This window comes from Camelus dromedarius, chromosome 13 (genome assembly GCF_036321535.1).
Source record: "Camelus dromedarius isolate mCamDro1 chromosome 13, mCamDro1.pat, whole genome shotgun sequence".
Classification (NCBI taxonomy): Eukaryota; Metazoa; Chordata; class Mammalia; order Artiodactyla; family Camelidae; genus Camelus; species Camelus dromedarius.
Window position 1 is genome coordinate 57,571,976 of NC_087448.1, and position 15,378 is coordinate 57,587,353.

Consider the following 15,378-nt stretch of genomic DNA (forward strand, 5'->3'; position numbering starts at 1 on the left):
GCCTGGTGGTGCACTTGGCGGGCTCCGCTTCACTTTGGCTCTGGCAGGCCTGCCTCCCCTCTGGGTCTCTGCCATATCCTTCATCCGGTTTGTGGCCCAGTGCTCTAGTCCGTTGCAGTCTTGTGGTGGCACCATGCTGCCCCATACCAGGCACTGCTGCGGCCCTCAACCACCCCTTCCCAGCTGCACGAGCTCACTTGCAGCCCGCTTCCATCCAGGCAGGATTTGCTGGGTCTTGGGGAAACCAAAGTAAGGGCCTAAGGGTGAAAGATAAATGCCAGCCGCAGTTCTGTCTGACTTCGCTGGAGCAGAGTCTCCTTTGTAGGAGGGACCCGGGGCTGGTGTGGTGGCCAGAATCCTAAATGGGAAGCGTAGAGACACCCTCCTGCCTTCACCCTGTGCACACACCTGCCATGGTGGGGAGGTTGGGTCACACTCACCTCACCCACTTCCTCTCTTGACTCCAGCCCCCACTTTCCCACTTCTCTGGGCCAGGCCTCCCTCCTTCCTCATCCTGTCAGGTCAGAACTTCCTTTCCATATATAACTTGATGAGCAAGTCCTGTTGGCTTCAATATGTTGACTGAAGTTAAAGGATTTAGAAAAATACATGTTCTCTGGCTAAAGCCTGAGATTCCTGCTGCAAAATCGTGTCTCCCTCCTCTCATTGCCCCCCCACCCCGATCCCAACCCTTGCATTTCTGCTCTAACAGAAGCCTTGTCCAGGCAGACAGGTCCCTTTGATAGATAGGGGGTGGTCATGTTCAGTACAAGTACATTAGTAGCACACAAATGCTCTCTTCATTAAGAATTGAAGGGACCTTGTTTAAGACTATTTTGAATTGAAGATTCTCTGGACTTCGTATCTTAAACAGAGTTGCAAATAATAAGATGGCAGCCGCCTCAGTTCTATGGGTAAAAGTTTTAAAGTACGGATGAGATGGTTGGCCAGATTCATCCTGTTGGGTTCCCTTGGGCACAAATTCAGTTGCCATCAGAAAAAATACCAAGAGTTGTAGATTTTGGTTCTGGAGTGGCCACGTGGTACGAGTGACTCAAAAACTTGGGTGGAGCAGTTGAAAGAAAAAAAAAAACTTCACCGTTAATATGATGATGATTAAACTGTCCCAGTTAGTAATGCAGTGGGATTTTCTGTTTTTAAATCAACAAAAAGACATACTTTGTTCGATTCCTTTTTTCTTAATTTTGTTTTCTCTCTTTGCTCAATTTAACTAGATGTGGAAAGCCAGGAGTGTGTGGCGGGGAGTGGAGGTGAAGAGAGAGCGAGGAAGGGAGGATGGATTCTTTAGCCTCGTATTAAACAGTGCGTTTTAGGTTATAAAATCGCACAGAAACTGAAGGTCATTATTATTTCCCTCTTCACAAGGGTGCGAGATTAACCCCAAGCACGTTTGTGTGGTGCTTTCTGCTCACTCCAGGAGGCCGTATGCTGACAGTGTGGAGCTTTGTAGTATTGGCATCCCTAAAGATAATATTTGACTTTTAAAGGAATGTTTAAGGGGAGCACTTAACATTCCTCTCTGTTTTGAGTCCCTTCTTTAGGTAGTTTCTTTGTTTTAATTATTGTTCCTTATTTCAGTCTTGTGAATCTGTCCACATATGTAGGAGCCCACGCACATTTCTTGCAGCCACCGTCTCCTGTGGCGGCCCACTGCTGGGTAATTGACTGTTCCGTCCTCGTCCAGCAACATGCATTGACAGCATTCTGCAGCCCACTGGCTCTTTCTCTAGTTGGAGACAGCTGGAACAGTTTACAAGTTTCAAATTCTGAACCTGGGGAAGGCAGTAAAAGGAAAATTAACCAGTGGGGATTTTAGGATACCATTCTTTCGTTTGTTCACTTATTAAACATTTACTAACAGTATGCTTGGTACTGTGCTGGATTGCGTGCATAAAAATGCAGGACATACCGTTCCATTCTCCTAAAGCTCACAGATCCGTCAGGGAGGCAGGTAAGTCAACAGTTACAGTAGAGATTAAAGTCGAGAAGGGTAATCAAGTAATCCAAACTGCAACACTTTTCAAAGTGAAGGTACACTTAAAAATGGTTAAGATGGTAAATTTTATGTTATGTGTTTTTTCCTACAATTGAAAAAAGAAAAAAAAAAGTTGTTACTGTGTAGTCCAGGACAGCAGACAAACCAGGGCAGTCCTGGGCAAACCATAGGAACAGACAGTGTGAGAGCCATGGTTGAAGGATGAGAGGGAGTCTGGTCCGGAGAAGGGGCAGGGAGTGACGCATGGTGGAAGCTCACCTGCCTTACTTTCCTCATCTCTAAAATGGGATGATTATAGCCCCTAATCCTTAGGGGTCCTTATGAGGATTCAGTGAGTTAATTCAAGCTCCAATCTCTTCACCGATTTTTCAGTAGTCACCTGTGACTTTCCTTGGTTGTAGTTGTTGATATTTTTTGTGTTTTTTACACGGTCGCCTCTCAACAAATGTTTGTGTTTTAACCTTTCGGCCTCATCATAGTTTCATCAGCGACTCGCTCATCTCTCCAGCACGCCGCTGGTCAGAACGCACATCCCGCCAGCACTTGGAAGCTACTTTATTTCTAGCTTTTTCTCATGCCCTCTGGATATTCTGTGGTTCCTGTCCTCCCAATCTTGTGGTCATTTCTGGCTTTCTACAACAGACAGTTTTATAGGCAGCTCTTTTTAAAGGGGTGAATCCTTTTTTAATTTCTAGAAGTGATTTCTTCACAGCGCTGCCCCTCCCCCCCACTTTTGAAATAAAGGAGCAGAATAGAGAGACATAATTAAATGACTGTGCTCTCACTGTCACCTCATACTCCTTTCAAGAGCCGTCTTTGAAGTGATTGAACCCTGTTTTGGGATAATGTAATAAAGGATGAAGGATTAGAGAAAGGATCAGGTTAGGAGAAACCAATATATAGTGAAATTGATTCATTTAATCAGCGGCTACTCCAGGCACACGATTTTCTTGGGCTAGTTGTAGATGGATTACTGCTGGGTTCTGATAGAATGAATTTGCTAGAAGCAGGAGATCAGATTTCATCCAAGATACCCTAGCGCTATGTCTCAGGCCTTGCCTGATTATTTGTAGTTCTGTTCCCAAGAAGTGTGGTGTGAGCCATCCCTCTTGCACTTTTGTGACTCCTAATTTGCTTTTCCTGGTTCCATTCATCACTGGGAGGGGCAGGAGTCCTGTGTGCTGGGATCCTGATGTGGCTGCAGAAGACGCTTTCACTCTGCTTGTTTTACTTTAATTCAGCCTGTGTTCAACAAATGTTAGTTGAGTTCCTGATTGTATCAGGCACTATTCTAGGCAGGGGATAATATTAAAAAACAAAACAAAGATCCCTGCCACTATGGAACTTAACGTTCTTATGGGGAAAAATAAACAATAATCATGATAGGTAAGTAAAGAGTGTTAGAAAGTGATAAGCACTGTGGAAAAAAACACAGAGCAGAGTAAAAGGCCTGGGAATGTGGGTGTGGGTTGAGAGGGAGGTGATGTTTCCACTTTTTAAAAAGGAATGGCCAGGATGGTCCTCACTGAGAAGGCGATATTTGAATCAAGTTGGAAGGATGAGGGAGTTAGCCATGGGGCTGCCTGGGCATAAGTCTTTTTGGCAGAGGGAACAGTTGGTGCAAAAGTCCTAAGGCAGGAGCATCCTTGGTGTTGTAGCTGGGAGGAGAGTGCTAGCAGGCGAGGTCAGGGACTGTCACAGGGGGAAAGGTTGCTTTGTAGACCACTATGAAGATACTGGCTTTTGCTCTGGTAAAATGGGAGCCGCTGCAGAGTTTTGAGCAGAGAAAGGATGAGATTTAACCTGTTTTAATAGTACCACCTGACTGTTGTGTGAGAGCTACTAGTTGCAGCATGGAGGTGACTGAGGCAGAAGCTGGGGACCCCATCGCAGTAGGAGAGGTGATGATGGCTTTGGCCAGGATGTTGGTGGCAGAGGTAATGAAAGGTGGTTGGGTTCTTAACATACAGTTGTCCCTTAGTATCCTTAGGGGATTGGTTCCAGGAGCCCCCACAGATACCAGAATCTGCAGATGCTCAAGTCCCTTATATAGAATGGCGGGTGTAGTACAATGAATACTGTATATATAGATACACTTTCATAATCCAAACTTGACTTAGCAGTTTCTGGTCAAGCATGTTCTGAATGAATAGCACTCTAGACACATTCACTCCTAGAATACTAGGTGGTTGGTTTCCTCCCCTAAGAGTGCATGTGTATGAATTTGTTTGTGTAAGTGTTTGGGGTACAAAATTCTTGAGTTTAATTTTGACTTTCTCTTTTTAAATTTATTTATTTATTTTCTTTAAACAGTCTTTTTATTTTTATTTTTTTTAATGGAGGTACTGGGCATTGAACCCAGGACCTCATGGATGCTAAGCATGTGCTCTACCCCTGAGATATACCCACCCCATTAATCTTGAGTTACTTGAGCTTAATCTTGTTTTAAAGAGAGAACCAACGTACATCTTTTAGCTCTAATTATGTAATAAAAGAAACAATATATCTGTTTATCTTAAATGTAAAAATTCTTAAAAAAAAAACCCCAAAATTTACAATATACAAAGCAAAATTGTTTCAGCCCACCCAAGGCAACATTTGGTACCTGTCCTCAATACAAGTCAATTAAAATACTCCTCAATTTGGAGGGTTTCAAAAGTTCAGTACAAAAAATGGCAGTCATTTATAGAATAAGTATCTCTGGACTTGAGAGCTAAGCAAAAATATTACTGAGACCAACTAAAATCATGTGGAATTCAGCCAAGATTAGCCAGCCCAGAGTGCGGCCAGCCCTGGCTGAGGGCAGAATGCTGACAGGGCAGGGACGCAGTGTGGCCAGAACTTCGAAAAGGAAACTGAGATCAGTGGAGGGAATTTTCACCTGATGTAGCATTTAATACTTAGCCCTCCAGAGAGTTCCTTCTGCTTGATTGTTTTCATATTGTCATACATTGTTCAGAGAGTTATGAATAAGTCAGGCTGAGAAGTTATAGTGAATTCTTAGTCCTGTTTGGGTGGCCCAGCCATGCCAGGCCTGCTGCCACACCAGTGGCCTTGCAGGGAGGAACTGAGTGAGGACAGATGCTGAAGGGGAAAGAATATTCTAGAATGCCAGTTGAAAATCTCAAACTCTTAAATAAGTGAGGGAATGAGACCCGAGTTTGTCTTTAGAACATCAATTCTTCAACAGTAAGGCCCAGATCTTTTCTTTCTTCACAAGTACTTGTAGCATTTGCACAGTGGAGGGAAGATACCGGTCAGGTTGGAGTGAGACTGGCCAGTTTCAAACTCCAGCTTCCCTTCCTGTTTTCTGTGTGGCTAGAACAAGTTATCCTCCCCCAGCCTCAGTTTCCTTCTCTGTATAATGGGGTCAGGATCATACCAGGCAGTGTGCACAGAATTACAGGAAGCATCTTCTACTGGGCAGGGCTCATTAAATAGCTCCTTCCTCTTTCTCCACCAACGGCTCAAACCATTAATGTTGATGGACAATGAAATCATAGATGTTGATAGTTTAATTCTGTATATGAAGTTTATTGCATTTCATAATTTATATGATGAATGTGGCAGGGCCTAAAACAAAATGAAACCAATCTAACAAAATTTTATTTTAGTGAATTTTTTTTGCAATTTGGTGTTTACACCTTCCTCTTTGATACCTTGGGTCACATTTCCAAAGATAACAGTGACCAAAAAGGCAGAGATTAATTCCCATTCCTGTAGATGGAGAAGAGGAGGCAGGATGACCTAACTGGATGCACCACAGAGAAAGGGCACTGAGATGCTTTACTCTGCACATCATGCTTAACCGAATGCAATATTCTTACTTGAGGCTTTGTAATTTCTAAAAAGGACCTTAGACACTGATTGACCAGCATTTTAAAAATAGACTCATAACTAAAGATTGAGGAGCAGGATAAATTCTTGCAGGGTTTAGACCTTTTGGGAAGACATCTTTGTGTGCTCAGTGGAACGTTTCTGTTTATAACAGTGATCTATTTTGATGGTTTTAAACTGTGTCTTGGCAGTTTCCTTGTGTATGAAATGAGAGGTTTGATGAGATTATTTCTCATGTGTCCTTCAGTTTGGAAATGAATGAGATCCAATTTTTTAGTTTTAAGCCAAGGAGGAGCAGTCTTGAAAGATACTAATGAAGTTAGTGGATTAAGTGGTACTCCACACCGGGAAGCCCCTCAAGCTCTCGTGCCCACCTCACCCTGCGAGGAAGGTTAACCAAAGAAGGTCACTGAAGCACACCAAATGGGTCACGTAGGCTTCCCCTGACCTGCTTTTGTGTCTCAGCATTCATTTTGTCCACAGTAGATTTAGGAGCACAGATGGTTACTGGTATTAGATATCTAAAAAAATTTGAGCCCCTAGGAAACTGATACAGTATTAACCATGACTTTATTTTAATAAAACCTTTATGAAATATGATACATGAAAAAAGAATGCTTTTGGAGTTAATTGTATTTAAGTTTCCCAATTTAATGTGATTTTGGGAAAGGCTCTCAAATGATGGAGTTTCAAATTCCTCACTGCAAAATGCTCTATTTATCTATTTTTATTTTCCTGTATTTATTTGATAGTCATGAAATAAAGGCTTGTGAAGAGGAACTGTTACCTTCTGTACAAGTGTTACACTCTACATAGAGGATAATCACTAACAACAATATTACGAGCTTACTTTTTATACAAAACTACTGTGCATGTGGTGGAGAATTAGAAAATTCTTCCGTATAACCCATCAATTTGAAAGAATTGGAACTGGAAAACAAGGAGAGAATACCTATGTCATTACGGCCAAGGGGAATTAAGCCCCTTTGTTCAGTAGCGCTTCTCTTTTAGTTCTTTGACACATGTATTTTTTTCTTTTTTCAGTTTCTATACGTATTACATTCTGATAAAAAATATGGAAAGTTCAAAAAAGTCTGTGAAGCAGGAGGTAAGAAACCACCCATGATCTCACTATCTTGGAGCAACCACTATTAACAGATTTCTTTTAACTCCTGTTTTCTTCTGATTTCAGGATAGTTAAGATCATTTCATGTATACCGTCTTTTGAGGGGGGAGGGTAATAACTCAGTGGTAGAGTGCATGCTTAGCATGCATGAGGTCCTGGGTTCAATCCCCAGTACCTCCTCTAAAAAAACGAAAAAAGTCTTATAAACCCTGTATTCGCCTACCATGATGTCCCCAGCACACTGAAGGTGATAGGGAGAAAGATGGAGCCTTGGCCATTAAAGTTGTATTTGAGATACTGAATCAACCTGAACCTACCTACCTTCTAGTCTTTTTGTTTTAATCAGACCCTTTTTGTTTAAATCACTTTGGTTGTGTATTCTGTTATTTGCAGCCCAGATTATTTCAAACTGAGAAAACTCTCTTGAATTTATTCATGTTTCCCAAGTATAATTTCTTTTACCACATTTGAATGGAGAATAAATTTCTACAAATGGAATTTCTGGGTCAAAGATTATGTACATTTTATTAGATTTTTTTTTTTTGACCTCTGAGGGTTTCCTTTATTTTTTTGCCAGTTCATCATGAGACTTAAAAAATATTTTTTTAATGAATTTTTTGATATTTGAAACTGGTAAAGTTTCCTCTTTTTTTTTTTTTTTTTTTTTTTAATTGTTTTCAAGTGTTTGATTTACCACAGTGCCTACAATGTTCTTTCTTTCTATATATAATACTTTGGAGCAACTGTTAAATGCCTGGCACTTTCTACACACGTTGCCTCATTAAAAAACCCAGGAAGGTGAGTGATAATTTGCTCTTTCACCCACTTTGTGTGTTTTGTCTTGCTTTGTTTATCAAGTTTTCTTTTAAAGAAGAGAAACAGTTCTCCTGGTGACTTGGGTGTTATGTGTCCAATTCTTGTTCTAATTGTGGGTGCATTTAAAATGTGTACTTATCGTTAGAGCAGTCTTCGTGGATTCTCCCAAACTATTCACTTCAGCATGTTCTTTCCTTCCTTCCTTACCCTCGCCCATGAATTTTGCTGAAATAATTAGAAATGTTTGTCCATACTATTTTTTAAAAACATTTTTCTCCTTCAAGCATCCTTGCTGTATATTTCTATCATGATTTTAACACCATTAGCATACATAATTGAACTTTTTTTTAAGTATAGCTGATTTACAGTGTTGTATTAGTTTTTTTATGGAGGGGGGAGCAGGGGGAGGTAATTAAGTTTATTTGTTTATTATGGAGGTACTGGGGATTGAACTAAGCATGCACTGTACCACTGAGCTATACCCTCTCCCTAGCATACATAATTTAGACCACTCAAGTTTCATTAGCTTTATTTCTCACTGGTATTTCTTTTATCCTGCTCTGTGTCTACACTTCTGTGTATCGTCTAGTTTTTTGAGTTCTTTATTCTAATTTATTTTTTCAATTGATTTGTATATATTCCCTTCCTTAAGATTATTTTTTCCTGAAAAGATAGGTGTAGTATATTTTGGGGTTCTTTTAAGTTTATTAATATATTTCTTCTGCTTTATCATAATGATAATTACAATATTGATAGTTTAACTACATTTAGAATTCTGAGGCCACCTTTTTTTTTTCCTTCAGAGTTCTGGAATCCTTACTCTGTTGTCTTTTAGCAGTCTGCATGGTAGCTGAGAAGTCTGATGTCTGTCTCATTCATACTCCTTTTTTTATTGTAATTTTTAACCTTGGTGGAGGTTTAGACTTTATTGGATTTTTTCCCTCCGTGACATTTAGAAATTTGGGCATGGATCTTTGATGATTAATTCTTAGTGAATAACTTTAGTCTGAAAAGCTCATTTTAAGTTGTCCCTCCCCCATTATTTACTTAATACTTCTCCTTTATTTAATTATTATTTCTCCCTTCTGTTTCATTTTCTCTTTCAGAAATTCCTATTATACACATATCTGATCTTCCGGGTCTGTTATTCAGGTGCTGTCTTTTCACTGATGATTTTCAGTTTTTCACAGTTTTCCTGTGAGTTCCAGGAGCTTTCACTGAGCACATCCTTTCAGGCACCAGTGTGGTTTTCTGCAGGCACCAGTCTGCATTTCACTGCTTCTGTTCTTTGGGCCACCAGTTTCACTTTTACCTTCAAAAACTGTTTCCTGTTGCTCTTTTTTCACCTTTCATTGTAGTAACATTTGTATCAGTGATTCAGTCCTTTTGAATCTCACTGAGAATGTAAAATTTAAAATTTGTCAAGTTGTCTTGTTCCTTGCAGTTACCCAGACTGTTCAGAGTATTCCATGTCTCTTAAATGTCCCAGTCTGTCTAGTTGGCTAGCTTCTCTGTTTGCTCATCTGCCAAACGACGTCTAGTTTGTTCAATATTGGTAACTGAAATCAGCTTTGTCAGAGGCTGTATAGGTCATTGTTCACTTCTTTTCATTACAGGCAAAAATAGGGGAAAAGTTAGCTGATTGTAACTTCTCATCAGCAGCTTAGAGTTCTGATAGTTTGCGTAGGGTTGGGATGGAGCTGTAGGCAGTGGGAGACAGCTGCAGGGCAGAGTTCCCCTTTGTTGCAGAACAGTCTTCTTTTGTGTCGCTTTGGCAGCTCTGAGCCTACTGGAGTAGTTTCCCTTCCCCCTGAATAGCTGCCCGGCCTGGCTTCCAGGGAGAAGCTCCGGGATAGGTCTTTCTCCAGCACTGGTCTTGCCTCCAGCCTCTGCTCTAATCCAAAAGCTGTCCACAGGCTGTGAAGAGGGGACCCTGGTGGACTTGGCCCCTCTGTATGTACGGAGTGATTCATAAGAGTTTAAGCTTGAGTTTTATAGCCATTGTGTTCCAATCTTGGCTTGGCTATTTATTAGCTGTTTAACACTGGGCATCTTGTTTAACCTCCTGGGCACCAGTTTACTCCTGTGTATAATAATATTGAAGTTTGATAATAGCTGAAGGCACTTAGTAGTGTGTCTGGGTCACGATAACTGATGATTGGCAGGAGTTTTATTACTGATGTTCTAGGGACTGGCTACTCGCCGGTCACTACGCTCTTTCCTAAACCACTTCCTGCTGACTGTCCTCCAGGGTTCAGCTTTGTGGGTGAGGTGGTAGTTAAGTGGCCAAGAATGTTCTCAATTGAGTTAGTTGGGTTATTTTACCAAGAAGTAATGAGGAAGGGGAGTCGTATCCATCACCTTGGTTCCAGGTACTCCCATGTAATTCGTAAAACCACTGAAATTTATTTTAATAAGTGGTGTGAGGTAAGGGTCTACTTTTTGGGAACTAAATAATTCAGTAATTAAGGCAGCACCTTTTATTGTATAATTCATCTTTCCCCAATTATTTGTAATTACTTTCTAGTGTGCTGTGATTAGTAGCACATTTGACTCTGTTTCTGGGCCTTTTATTCTGTTCCATTGGTCAGTCTGTTTAATGTGGACAGTGCCATGATGTTTGAATCTTTCTTCAGTGGCAGGAATAGTTGTTAAGAGCATGCGATTTGGAGACAGGCTGCCTGGGTTTGAATTTTGGTTCCTTTAATTCCTAGAAGAGTCAGTAAATTACATAACCTCTCTGTACCTCAGTTTCATCATCTTGAAAATGGACATAGTGATAGTGCCCTCAGTCTGCAGGATCCATATAAAGATTAAATCAAATAATTCCCATGAAGTAATTGAACCTGGACTTGGCTCAATGTAAGCTCTTATTAGATGTTAGTTATTATCATTAAGTCTTAAAATCTCTTGCCAAATGTAACACAGACTTTTAAATTTTTGAGGCCAGTTTCTCAAACTGGAGATCAAAATCCTAGAAAGATTCTTCTTCTTTATGATCTTCTTTCTCCCTTATTTCCAAGCAGAGACATAGCTTTAATCCTATAAATAACAACACCAAGAACTAATAGCGTAGTTTTGAGAAGCTCTGGGGGTGTGTTTTTTGAGAAAGAGTGGGTAAAACAGCAGATGAGGACTGGAACCCCACTTTTACCCTGTTTGTGTTTCTACTGCTAGGCCTGGTTTGTGATGAGGACTCAATACACCATTTTCAAAACGAAGGAAAAGTAACACTTCAGCAGTTTAATAAACAAAGATATTTAAAATATCATGGATCTCAGTGAGGTATCACCTCACACCAGTCAGAATGGTCAGTATTAAAAAGTTTACAAATAATAAATGCTGGAGAGTGTGTGGAGAAAAAGGAACCCTCCTTCCAACACTGTTGGTGAGAATGTAAACTGGTGCAGCCACTGTGGAGAACAGTATGGAGGTTCCTTAAAAAGCTAAAATAGACTTTATGATCCAGCAGTCCCACTCCTGAGCATTTATCTGTAGAAAACTCTCGTTCAGAAAGACACATGCACCCCAATGTTAAACAGCAGCACTGTTTACAATAGCCAAGACATGGAAGCAACCCAAATGTCCAACAACAGAGGAATGGATAAAGAAGGTGTGCTCTGTGTGTGTGTGTGTGTGTGTGTGTGTATATATGTATAATGGAATATTATTCTTCCACAAAAAAGAATGAAACAATGCATTTGCAGCAACATGGATAGACCTAGAGATTATATTAAGTGAAGTAAGTCAGATAAAGACAAGTATCATATAATATCACTTATATGTGAAATCTAAAAAAAAAAAAAATTATTTATAAACCAGAAAGAGACTCACAGACATAGATAACAAACTATGGTTACCAAAGGAGAAAGGTGTAGGGAGGGGAGGGTTAAATTAGGAGTTTGGGATTAACAGATACACACTACTATATATAAAACAGATAAACAACAAGGATCTACTGTATAGCAATGGGAACTATATTCAATTTCTTATAGTAAGCTATAATGGAAAAGAATTTGAAAAAAAGCATATGTGTGTGTGTATGACTGAGTTGCTTTGCTATATACCTGAAACTAACATTGTAATTCAACTATACTTCAATAAAAAATAACAATTAAAAATAAAAATAAATAAAATATCATGGATCCAGCTGAGGATCAATTAAACTTTTATAAATTTACAATAGCTTTTAGCACCTTAATAGTAGAAAAGGCTGATTTTTCTCATATGTTCAATACCAAGAAATAACTTCAGTAGAACAAGGAGGAGTTTTTTGTTAAAACTTTTATGAACTGATCAAAGCAATCAAATGTGTTGTTTGGATTAAGTGGGTTTCATCCACACTGACAAAGCAGAGATGGAGGAGGAGATATACTTAGTTGTCCCAACAGGAAGCCCTAATCCTTTTAAGTGGCGTAAGAAGAGCTGAGAGATAAATTATGAAGTGATAATTTTCCATGCCAGCCTGTAGATCAGCAGCTTTGTGTGATGGAGAGAATTTCGCTGAGCAGCAGCAGCGTGTTTTTATCTCACGTACCTCTAGGCGTTAGATGTGCAAGGTGCTCTCAAGGCCTGTCAGCCACTTTCTTGGGTTCCTGTCTTTGGCTGTTGTCTAAGTAGTGAAGTCGCCAAGCCGCCTTCATTTTTGCTTTTGTCCTCACGGTCTGATTTAGTCCTCTTTCTGCATGGTCAGATGGCTTCAGAAATAAGAAAGTGAGTAAGTAAGACTTAGGCTTCAGAGTCAGATGGCCTGGGGTAATTCCTGGTTCTTCCTCTCCACGGCTTGGGGACCCCAGGCACGTTAGCGTCTGCTCAGTGCAGTTCCTCACTTCCGACAGGGAAATGAAAGCAGGACCCCTCAGAACGTTTGTGAGGATTAAGTGAAGGAAAGCAAGTCAAGCACAGTGTGTCTTACGTAGCAGATGCTCGGTATGTTGGTGTCAGTTCGAGCTGCAGTAAGAAATTACCTAGGTTGGGTGCTTTTCTCACAGTTCTGGAGGCTGGAAGTCTGAGATCAGGGTGCCAGCTTGGTCGGGTCCTCAGTGAGAGCTTTCTTCCTGGCTTCTAGGTGGCCGTCTTCTCTTCGTGTCCTCATGTAGCAGAGAGTCTGGTGTTTCTTCTTAAAAGTGTACGAATCCCATTCACGAGGGCTCCACCTTCATGACCTAATTACCTCCCACCTCCTAGCACCGTCACACTGGGGGTTAGGGTTTCAATATGAATGGGGGAGGGCACATTTAGTCCTTAGCAGTTATTATTCCTTCTACTACTATTTGTTAACTCTCTCAGCTAATAGAAGCTTTATTCTAATTCTATACCACCACTCTCAATTTCTTTTCTGTGTCTCCGTGTCTGGGGGCTGCTGGAGTGTAACTCTGATCAGACTCTGGAAGCTCCTGCATACATTTTAATCTGGCTTGGCTCTTAACGGAAGGGATGCCCACCAGAAGTTTCATCTTTTTTGCAATGTGCTGGATACCCATCTTGTTTTCCTCTACAAATCAGGAAGCCTGACAATTGTCTCTTGGGTAGTTGGTGATATTTCTTGAAAGATTTTGGCTTTTGCTGGGTTTTGCTCACTCTTAGGTCCATGTATCAGCTTCCACTGCCTTCCATAGCACACATGCACGCTTACACTCACCCACTCTGATTTATAAACATGCTTTAGACTGAAAAATGCCTTATTTTATGATTGTCCTTAGTTACCGAAGGTAATCTGGCCATGGTTACTGATGATTATCAAAACAGACCTGTAGGTCTAAGTAGCACTAGAACTTGGGAAGTGACATTCCCAGCAGAGAGAGCAAAGAGGGAAATAACCTTGACCTGTTTAGGCAGGATGGAACACAGCCAGTCCCTTGGCTTTGTGTTCTGTCTCTTTAATCACAGAAAGCAAAATCACTGCCGCAGTTACCCAGGGTCAGTTAATTGAAAGGACTCGTAAGACTTCACATAGTTTACTAAGGCTTTAGTAAAGACCATAGATACAATACAGCAGGAGAAACAAAGGTAAACCTCAAGGAGGTCTGGAACATTCCAGGTCCTTTCTTTGTGCAGAATACTTTTTGTCTTTGGATCATAAGCCTCCAAAATCATATGAAATAACTTGGCCTAGACAAATAAATCAATGGAACAGGATAGACAGTCCGGAAAGAGACCCTCACACGTATATGGCCAATTGACTTTTGACAAAGGGGCAAAGGCAGTTCGGTGGAGAAAAGATTATCTTTTCACCAATTGGTGCTGGAACAATTGGATATCCACAGATTTAAAAAATGAACTTTGAACCATGCCGCAGACACATACAAAAATGAAAACAGAGTGGATCATAGAGTTCAGTGTAGAACCTAAAGCCATAACGCTTTGAGAAGAAACATAGGCCAAGATCTTTGTGACCAGAATCTGCATTTTATAAACCCCAGGTTATTCTCATGCACATTAAAGTTTAAAAAGGACTGCCTGATAAGGTGCGGGTTAAAGGATGAGGACTAGTCATGCAGGTGAAAGAGGGGGATGAAGGAGAAGCCGATGCTTTAGCAGAGGGTCGGCATGTGCAAGGGCATAAAGGTATTGAGTGAGGGTGTTGGTTTCATCGAATAAGTTCATGCAAGAGTTTGTGCCAGTGCGCAGTGAATTTTTTTTTTTAAAGGACAATATAGTGAGCTTTTTAATCTAAAATTTATTCGAATTTTAGAACTCTAAGATCATGTTCTTCTTAACTTTTTGTAAAATGAAAGTGCTAGCAAAATGTGGATATTGTTTCTGTTTGAAATTCTGCCGCCGCCCCCTTCCCCCCTTGGCAACATTTAAAAACTGGTAACCCTGTAATTAACTCACTACCCTTTCAGCTTTTGTTTCGGTTTTTGACCTGACCTATGAAATCCAACCAAAAGTTACTGGCCATTACTGAGTTAGTGAACTAAGAATAGTTTGGTAGAGTGTTGGGCAGCTGGGGTGGGTGGGGCCAGAGAAGCCAACAGCGGTCAGATCCTAGAGAACCTGGTAGACCATCGAGTTGGACTTGACCACCACATTTTTGAGGGTTGTGACATAAATGGATTTGCATTTTAGGAAGATGACTTCAGTGGCTGGGGAAGGGGATTAGAGAAGGGTGAAACAGGAGGCAGGAGACCAGCTAGGAGGCTCTCGCAGGTTTTTAAGGCAATATTATAGATAGCAGAAATACAATGGATTTTAGTTACATTAAGGAGGTAGGATTGACAGGGGTTAGCAGTGTATTAGATGGAAGAGCAATGTGGACAGCAGAGAGAGGAGACTTTAGATACATTAAGGAGGTAGATTTGGCAGGAATTAGCAGCCTATTGGATTGAACAGGTAACTTTACATAATTTAAATTATTCTCTGACTTTAAATTTTGGCAAATTTAGTATAACCAAATAAGTGGAAGTCAGCGCAGCTCTCAAAACTCTTAAATGGATTGATTTAAATGACTATAGAGGAGAGTGATTGAGCATCTGTGCAGTGCAGTCCCTCAAAGACAAAGAGAAACTCATTAAAATGAGATCAGAGAGTTAATCCATCTTCATACTTAAGTACCCATTCATGAAAAGCTACGCTGTGT

General features: G+C 40.6%; 1 protein-coding gene across 4 annotated transcripts in view; it reads left to right on the forward strand.

The window, feature by feature from the left end:
* The window catches only part of WDFY2 (WD repeat and FYVE domain containing 2), a 150,441-nt gene that overhangs the window by 32,024 nt on the left and 103,039 nt on the right, over positions 1–15,378 (forward strand). The window contains exon 2 of one of the 4 annotated variants that reach the window (XM_031465958.2): positions 6,899–6,962. The exons of the other annotated variants lie outside the window; for them this stretch is intronic. The gene's annotated coding sequence lies outside the window, so the exon portion shown is untranslated. The remainder of the gene's footprint in view (positions 1–6,898; positions 6,963–15,378) is intronic. 4 annotated transcript variants of the gene reach the window in all.